Source organism: Limulus polyphemus, unplaced genomic scaffold, assembly GCF_000517525.1.
Source record: "Limulus polyphemus unplaced genomic scaffold, Limulus_polyphemus-2.1.2 Scaffold1508, whole genome shotgun sequence".
Classification (NCBI taxonomy): domain Eukaryota; kingdom Metazoa; phylum Arthropoda; class Merostomata; order Xiphosura; family Limulidae; genus Limulus; species Limulus polyphemus.
Window position 1 is genome coordinate 223,950 of NW_013667118.1, and position 9,493 is coordinate 233,442.

A 9,493-nucleotide genomic window follows, 5' to 3' on the forward strand; every position below is an offset into this window, starting at 1 on the left:
TGGGGGCGTAATAATGTGACGGTCAATTCCACTATTTGTTGGTAAAAGAGTAGTCCAAGAGTTGATGGTGGGTGGTGATGACTAGCTGTCTTCCCTCTAGTCTTACACTGCTAAATTAGGGACGGCTAGCGCAGATAGCCCTCATGTAGCTTTGCGCTAAATTCAAAACAAACAAACAAACCATAAAAAAGGGGGAATATTTAGGAGATATTAATGATATTTCTTTAAGTATGCTAACTGCAGTGAACGAAACATTGCTTATACTTCAAGGCTATTCAAAAGTCATATCTCAGTTGGGAGCACACAGAAGGTGGGAAACTGTATCACAAATATTCTACATGTATGTGTTAACTACAGACTATGAAGCAAAGATCTGTTCTTTGACTTGTTTCTACGTGGTCACTAGTGCTCAGAAGGTAAGGACTGCAAATTCCTTTAACATATTGTTTTATCAGTTTCTTGTTCATCACTTGAAACCAACTGCTGATTTCCTAGGAACTTTCTGACAACCTTATTTTTTCTAGCTGCATGTTTTGCTTGCAAGTATCTTATGGTGGGACATACCTAATGTCAATTATTATGAAATGCAACTACTTCACATATTCTTGTGTACTCTGTAGTGCATCTGCACTGACTTGAGAGTCATACATGAGATCTACTGGGACCTTCTCTTCTTGCATAATCATGAAGGGATTTGGAGAAAAACCAATTGACTGTTCTTCATTTGCATCATGACAAACTGTGGTTTAATCAGGGTTCACAAACAGTTTAGCAAGCATACACACACTTGATTGTCTGCACTGCTATTTAGCCAACCCATCACATTAAGAATGATAGGGTGAGGTGTATGCTTCCTATACAATACCATTTTACACAACTCTTCAAACAACTGGCTATTGAAGTAGGCTTATTGATCTAAGTGGTTGTATCCAGATGTTTAAAATCATCTTGTCCATTGTTCATTAAACACAACAGTGATGACTGTACTAATATATTGATCAAAGCTTCAGCCAGGTAGGTGAGGTAAGTAGTAACAACCAACACATATTGATTACTTCTCAATTTGGGGGCAAAGGATCAAATGTATTTATGGTAACTCTCTCTCTCTGGTGAAGAACCAACAACTCTTCTGAAGTTTTTCAAACATGGCATTGTCTGCCTATATGATACCTTGTCTACACATCAACTGTATATGACACTCAACTAGTTCCCTCTAGTCCTTGCATCATTCAAAATCTCAACTGCATCTTGCCTAAGAGCTTTGATAATCACTAGCTGCATTATGTCTCATCAGTTCATAATGGTGGTATGGCATGCCTACATTCACTTATAACTGACTATACAAATTCAAATGTAATGTGAATCAGTACTAAATTTTTGAGTTTTTAACAGTTGCACCTCACCTTGCTGCACAAAAATTAACACCAAATCAGTGATTGGGTCTTTAAATTGCTTTTCATTATTCCAGCTGAAAGCTGAACAGCCAAGTGTCTATAATTACAGATTAGCACTAATACAACAGAAGAATTCAAAAAGATAACTGCATGTGCAACCTCCTTTCCAGACTTAAAACTGTTTTGTACTTTGATTATCACTACAGTAAACAGTTGCAATGCACTAGTTTGCATCTATAGCACACCAGAGAACATCACTTAACACATTTAGTGGTATTATTACCTCCTCAACATTCACGTGCAGTCCACTGTTCTTAAACCCACTATGATTAGCATGGGATGTGTTTTCTGCAGATATACAGTTCACTCATTACAATTGGTTGATAATTTATACAGCAGGCCATTTGTTAGACATCAATGCATGAAATAAGTTCAACAACAACTACCTTTATTCAGTGAATAACATTACCAAAACAAAGATATTTACCCCTTTACTCACATCTAGCTGTTGAATATGATGGCTCCTCAGATTCTGATACAGGGCTAAGTTTATATAAAGTCCTTACTGATATAGTCACTGTAGATGTAACTTTGCATTCATATGTTATTAAAATCACTTATGCAAAGCAAGTCGATCACCATAACATTAAGTGCAAGTTGGTTGCTGTTCTCCTGCTGGATCCAACTCGGGTTCCACTAGTTTAAACTTTCCAGAGCAACTACAACCACATATTTCCATAAAGCTTCTGCATTTCTTGTGGCATTAATCTGAATATAAAATGCACCTTATAGTCCTGGTTTGCTGCAAAATACCAAAATTAATTAATCTAGCAACCAAGTAAGATATTCTTCTCTTAACCTTTGGCATCTTCAGGAGCCTAATTCTTGCTGCATAGGTGATACAAACACAGCATGTGTGCCAAGCAAGCCCTGTTGTGTCACTTAGAATCATGATGGCTGCATTATTTTGTGGTATCTGATCCAATGGATGTTTTATTTTATTCTTGGGGCTATCACAGACCTTGGGGGCAGTTTTGGAGTAGACTGCACAGTTGCAATTGATACTTATGCAGATTTCTTCTGCCTGAAGGTACAATTTGACGTGAACACCCCAAACCATGTCACAACAGAAATATATATTCCAATAGGAATGAGATGTTATTAAAAATTCTGTAGTAACACAAGAATTTGCCATATAGCCTCTGATTAATCATGTTGATTAATGTCTCACTACAACCAGCAGGAGACATGCACGTTTTCTCCTGCAACATCTTTAGATCTGGGAATATAAGTAGTTAACTTCTTATAAAGCTCTCATCTCCGAGCCTTGAGCCCTACAACCATATGGTTTGCTAATTTCTCAAAAGGGTCGGAAATGTGGTACAATCTGCTGATAACAATGTCCCACTTATTGAATTGCTCCTTGTCTAAATGGTGATGAGTGCTAGACCATCTAGACTCAGCAGGAAATAATGCACCACCTGTACCTGAGTCTATCCATTCCAGGAGAGAACCTACATGAAATGTTCACAGAAAAATTCCAAATGCTCTAGCCACCCGAAAGCTAACTTATTACACATCATCACCATTGTAAGATAGTGGTACAGATAAATTCTTGCTCCAAAACAAAGATATTTACCTCTCTACTCGCATCTAGTTGGTGAATATGGTGGATCCTTTGTTCCAATGCGATATCTTACCTCCTTTTACAAATAGCTTTTCTCGATTTATACTGCCCTCTATATGAACAAATTTTCTTTTGCCACTAGCCTTGATACTCCCACTTACCCTCACGTAAGACATCATGTGAATAATCATACAGCAACTCCCCACCAATAGGAATACAGCATAACTCCCATCATCACTTGTGTTTTCTGTTCTGTGCAGCCCGTAATCACTTCTCAATTGGAAGTCTCACTGACAGGACGTGTTTTCAGACTGAAAATTTAGTTAATTGATCAAGTTTACTGTTTCTTATTTGGCTACATTTTTTTCTACCTTACATTTTCGAATTTTTACTGTTTTGCGAATTCCGTTTGGAGAACAATTTTTTTTCTTCCTTTTCTTTGTAGGGTCCTTTGTCACATATTTGGATCGTCCTCGCTGGAGAGTGTTGCATGATCAATTGTACTTAAAACTGTGCTGTAAGACATCTGTGTCAAATATATCTACCATTGAGATGAGGTGTTCTGCTAAGCTGTTTGCAGGTATTCCTTGTGGTATTTTGCTTCATAAAAATGTTCAGTCCATGTACCATTCTTCCAGACTCTCCACTGCATTGTCCTTCCTTCATCTAGTGGAGTACAGGAGTCCTTACCACTTACCAGTTCCTAGCTGCTGGGGTGGGAAACCATAGAGGCTTCTTCCTGAGTGGGAGTGAGCACACCGAGTTAAGAGTAGGATGATAGTGTTTTTCCGGCATTGACGCCCATCCTAACATGCTGTCGGGTATTGGATGATGCATTCTGCCAGCATGCAGTTTGCCCCTCCAGCTGAGGCCCCCTCCTCCCTACCACCTCCCAGATGTTGGTTCTTGGCAGATGTGGTAATGGTTGGAGCTGAACCAACCACATATGTCCTAACTTGTGTGGACAGATGCCCTCCTACTTCTACCAGGGACTGGATGATACATTCTCAATGCCACCTGGCGATGAACTGTAGATGCATCACCACTTTGCTGTCCACCTTCCTGCTGTACCCTGGATGTCGGTTCCCAGCGAATATGATGCTGGTTGTGTTGGATGGGTACACATGATTATGTGGAGGGGTCTCTCCTGTAATTCCGGCCTTATTGCAACACTTTCACATGGATGAAGAGCATAACTGGCTCAGAAGTGATGCAGTTTTCCACAGGGGTGTTTCCTTCCGTTTATTCACACACCCTATGGTCTTCTTTTGGGCAGTTTCTAAAGGGGAATCATTTTCTCACCAGATTCTAGCTACTTGTGAGTGGATGTGAGGTATCATATCGGAAGTGAACATTTTCCAACATAGAAGATGTACTTCCAATAGATACTTACCTTCTTTCATATTTCCCACCCAACCTCTTCACTTCTGGTGTATGTTTTGTGCATACTGCCCAATCTCGAAGTGATTACAGGCTGCATGATAGTATGCAGATGTCTCGCATGAGGGTAGATGGGAGTATTAAGGCTAGTGGCGAGCAAAAATTTGTTCATATAGTGAGCAGTATAAGTCGAGAAAAGCTATTTGTGAAAGGAGGTGTGTATCTATCGGAAATACATTTTCAGTGTAGGAACATATTAACTTTAAGACATTATTAGTTTCAAGGTAGCACTCTTCTTATATAAAACTTTGAGGCACTTGTGTCTTTTGTGACGGCAGCAGCAAAATTTGTAATATATGAGGATATCCATCATTTTCTGCATTGACCTTGACCATCAGATGTAGTCTCTAAGTGTCATCGTTGTGTCTTACTAGCCTGAAAAGCTCCTAAGTGTCCACGGATTCGCAACAAAATGCAGTTGTCTGGCTCTTTGAGATAAACTTCATTCATGATGTGCATTTCATCTCGTTACTTTTATTATCATTTGTAGCATTTTTTTTACAATAATGTCTTGTATTATATTTTTTATATTACTAGTGCATAGAACATAATGTATCATTTACTGTATTTTGCATTTATAGCAGAAACAGATATAAAATAAACCCCTAAAGAAGCCACCAAGATGAAATATTGATCATTCAAATAAAATGTTTGGATTTCTCGGTCGTGCTATAATTACTATTATTATGTCAGTTTCCGAATGATATGACAGCCCTATAAATACTATGAATGCAATTAAATTCGTGGTTTTCTCATCCTCTCAAAAAAGTGTACTTACTTTGATCTGTATTTTCATGGTTGTTACTCAACACATTTCATGAGATTAACCACAAAGAAAATGTCTGTGATTGGTTCTCACAACAAGTTTCCAAAATGTGGTGACCTAATCTGTTTTTTTTTTGTAAATTTACTAAATGAGCTTTTGTGAAGAAATAAAAAAAAAATTAGTTTACTATATGTATATGTAATGCTCTTAAATTTTCTATACTGTATGCGCATTAACATTTGTGTGTGGAAGCACATTATACTAATACAATAGTAAAATTGACAGACTGATTTCTAAACATAATGACGGGGCTTATTTGGGGAATATACTTCTGATATTTTCACGGAACATAGGTTACAGTTGATACTTCTAATAGGCTATGTTTAGTCCAATGGCATTCACCCTCTCGAGATTTATTTTTGTAGAACCAAAACACAATGATCTCCAAATAGTGTCTTTACGTGACAATATAATTGTAGAACTGAAATAAAAAGGCACAGTTGAATTTTACAGGTAAACTTGGTTTCTTTGTCCAGTCAACAGCAGCACCTTGTAACCCTTGTTTTCTCACAACATTGACCAGCTTTAACATGTAAGCATTGTCAACTCAGCCAGCAAAGGATATTAAAATTGGAATTATTTCTAACTCATATGTGCAATATCATATCGGGTAGAATAGACATTATCTACTATAGAGAAAAGAGAAACAAAGAAACCGCAATGACTTTGTGGACCACTTTCTTATGCTGTAATTGTATAGAAAAAAAATTATTTTAAAAATTACTATATACCTAAAAGTAGGTAGAAATTGTATGATATGCCTGCTTAACGCAAGTATAAGAATATGTTGCAGCTGAAAGGAAGTAGAAAAATTATGTGTAGTTAGAGGATCCTCTCCAGAGTATACCTTGAAAACTAATTTAAAGCTTGTGGTTAATAAGCTTCATTAACCATTCATTATATATATATTAATACTGATACTTAGTACTGAGTTATTCTCCAAATATTATCAGAAATTTTGCTAATCATTGAAATAAATTCGACTATTTTCCTTAACAATAAATACAAGTTACTAACTGCTAGAATTGGTGTTCGATCAAAGCACCACGAATATCCAAGAAGCCATCACTAGATAGTTTCAAATAAATTTGTCTTCAGCGCTACCTGCAAGATAAAATACAATCCATGTTTCCTTACTATTTGAATTGGAAAGAATTATAAGAGTGAAAGCCTATGAAAATTGTTATACTGACCTGACAAAGCCATAACAAGAGGGGTGAATTCTTCCAGTGAAAAATCATTTAAAGTCATCTAAGATGGTATAACAATGGATCCTCGCGTTATTTTTCAATTATAAGGATTGGGCAGTGGTGCTGTAGAAAACGTTTCTGTATTTGATAATAGCATCAATAAACTGTTTGAAACATGAAACGAGTTAACAGTGTTCTTGGAAACGTTCATTTGTTATGAAAAATTACACCAGGAACATCGAAAAACATAATTAGTTTAGGAATTTTTGAACTATTGCAAAATATGTTGCAACATCATATAATATAAAACCATATCGCTTTTGTAGACTCGCAGAACTTCAAAATTGTATTGTGCAAGTTTATAATCGGCAACCTAACCCTTTATGCTAGTATTTTTTAATTAATATAATATTCAAAGTCTGGACACAACAAATGTAAATCGAAAATTTGTTCTAATATACAACCGATTTATTAGAATCTTCATGAAAATTGAACAAAAGCAGACTACTATTTTTATTCAGTGAAAAAGAGAAATTACATGAAATTAAAGATATACTAAGTTCTATTGCTTTAGAACATGTTAAGGATTAATAGTTCCAACACTATCATCCTTGTGTATGTATGTGTAATATGTCTGATCTACAAACGTAGTCCTCAATCATAATTGGCCTATGTAGTATTACATCAAGAATTAAGAAATCCTCTCAAGACAACATTACATACAATTACCAGCGCGCCCTACAAGCTGCTACAATTTATACCTAAAACAAGCACAAATCAACAAAAAAAAATAGCACTCGCTTATAAAGAGTATTCGATATTCATGTGTGGTTTAATTATCATTATCATGTTTTGCTTTTCAGCCTGGGTACAGGACAAGCAAAAGATTTGGCTTGGCGTTTGTCCTGTGAAAGTGTGTTTTTTCGAGGCAAACATGGGTATAAATACAAAAACAAAATTTACAAACAATGACAAACTTGAATATGAAACACATCTCATATTCAAGATATATATGTCACCTGAGAATCGAGCTATAGGGTGCAGATGCTCTTGATCCTTATTAGATTTATCAATAGGAAAGATAACTTTCTATCTCTGGAGGTCACATGCTATCTTCCCTACAAGAAAGTCGGTTAATTGCCATCTAGCGAACCCACATCTTGCATGCTTTCAAAACAGGGAAGGTTTGTTTGTTTTGAATTTCGCGCATAGCTATACGAGGGCTATCTGCGCTAGCCGTCCCTAATTTAGCAGTGTAAGACTAGAGGGAAGGCAGCTTATCCCTGAGTCTTCAATCCATCCGTGAAAAATTCATTCAGGTCGAACTTGTTTAGCATGATAGGTATACTGTAAGGGTGTTTAATATTTAATTGTCTGGTGTTATTTATGCACTAAAGGCATGATTATTCTGATGAACCATTTAATTCCTGGCATTCCCAGATTGATAAATTCAGACGAACAGTGATCTAAAGAGTGTCTTCCATTTTCAATAAAACCAGTTTCAAAAATTACCACTTTTTAATATATCTTAATTCTTATATTATTTAAGACATTAATGGTCCATCATAACAATTTGTCATGCTGAGTTGGTATTTTTCAGTGCAAGGGTTTCCCCCTGAGTAATATCTGTTGTCCACAGAGGTGAATAACATTGTTTTGCATATTGTGGGTTCCTCACTTTTCGAACATCGACTGAGTTCGTGAACTCAGTAGGAATTAATACATACTTAAATGTATAACCACAATTTTTAATGACAAACAACCAGATTGCAGATACAATGCACAACAAAAACAATTGTTGATAGTGGGTGAACAAGAGACAAAATGTGAACAGAAACTTTTAGTTGGTTCTCCCTCACCACTTCTATTTCAGACCCCACTATAAGCTTAAAATAAAATGAAAGTTAAAAGTAAAACCAAATATCGCTGCAATATTTAACACAAGTTAAAGATTTATACAAAACTACAGCTTAAGTGAAAGTTTTACAAAATATGTATCTCACAAACTCTGAAAATCTCTAAAAGTCTATGAAACCCTACATCAAAAATCTGTACTTAATAAAGTAGAGTTTAGTTTTAATTAGAAAAATATAATGCATAAACAAAACGAAGTTGTTCAAGGTAAACCTCTTATAGACATGACCTGGAACCACACGCATTCGAGTTTATGGCATTATACAATTCCCTGACAGAAAAGTCATCCGTCTATTTTAGGGGCACCATGTGCGAAGTAATACCTAATTACCCTGCAAGAAAACATGCCTAGTGTTCAAATAGTTAGTCTGGCCCTGTATGCACTAAAGCAAAAAGACGTTAAGTTGCTTACTTGGGCGACTTTTTACGCCCTAAACTAGAATAAAACAGAAATTCCGCAAAATGTACATATTAAATAAAGGGAGTGGCAAACATATAGTACCATCCTCTACCAAATTGACAACTTATGTCAGATTTGGGAAAGTTTGCGTGTATATAATATTCAATAGTTACAGGAGAGTTAGACTCAGATAACTAAATAATTGCTGATTTGTATTTATTTATCATTATCATAAAATACTCTGGTGTGGATTTCCAATACTCTCTTATGATTCACAGAGGCCCCAGTATACGAAAAGACCCCATTATCCTCAATTATTTCTGTAGCTACCCGATGGGGCGTCTGTACTTGCTAGGACAATTGCCATTGTGCTTGATCACTTGTGGCAAGCTTGTTCCTTCTAGCTTGTGAGTGGGAGTATAAACATGGTACCCATATAGAGGCAGTAAATTTAAGTGAGTTTAAGAAAAAGCTTGATAAGTATAAGAATGAAAAGGGCTGATTTTAAGATTTTTTATATTATTTTATTCATTTTAGTTTATTTTATCTTTTAATCATTTTAATTTAGTTTAGAAGATGGAACATCCGATATCGACCAATAGGTCCCACGTTGTCCCAAAAGTTACGTATATTATAGAGGCCTGGAACACAAAATTCGACGTCAGATTCAGGTTCAGCGACCCTGAAATCTACTTTTACCTA